This window comes from Cyprinodon variegatus, unplaced genomic scaffold (genome assembly GCF_000732505.1).
Source record: "Cyprinodon variegatus isolate N-32 unplaced genomic scaffold, C_variegatus-1.0 Scaffold1115, whole genome shotgun sequence".
NCBI classification, from domain to species: Eukaryota; Metazoa; Chordata; class Actinopteri; order Cyprinodontiformes; family Cyprinodontidae; genus Cyprinodon; species Cyprinodon variegatus.
The window spans coordinates 113578-113867 of NW_015151568.1; positions in this window are offsets into that span (position 1 = coordinate 113578).

The following is a 290-nucleotide window of genomic DNA, read 5'->3' on the forward strand; positions in this document are numbered from 1 at the left end:
AACAGGCCGATTAATCGATCCCAGAGATGCAGGATTAGCTCCTTTTTATCCCCGGCGCCACCTAAAAACACTGCTAGTAGTAACAATATACACTCTTAACGCCAGCTACAATATGTTAATAAATTGCAAGAAGCCATAAAGTCACAAACTAGAGTTTAATACCAGTTTTAGTCCGTGAGGCAGACACCCTGTCTACTTTAAGGCTAGGCTTAAAACTTTCCTTTTTGATAAAGCTTCTAGTTAGAGTGGCTCAGGTTATCCTGAGCTATCTCTATAGTTCTGCTGCTATA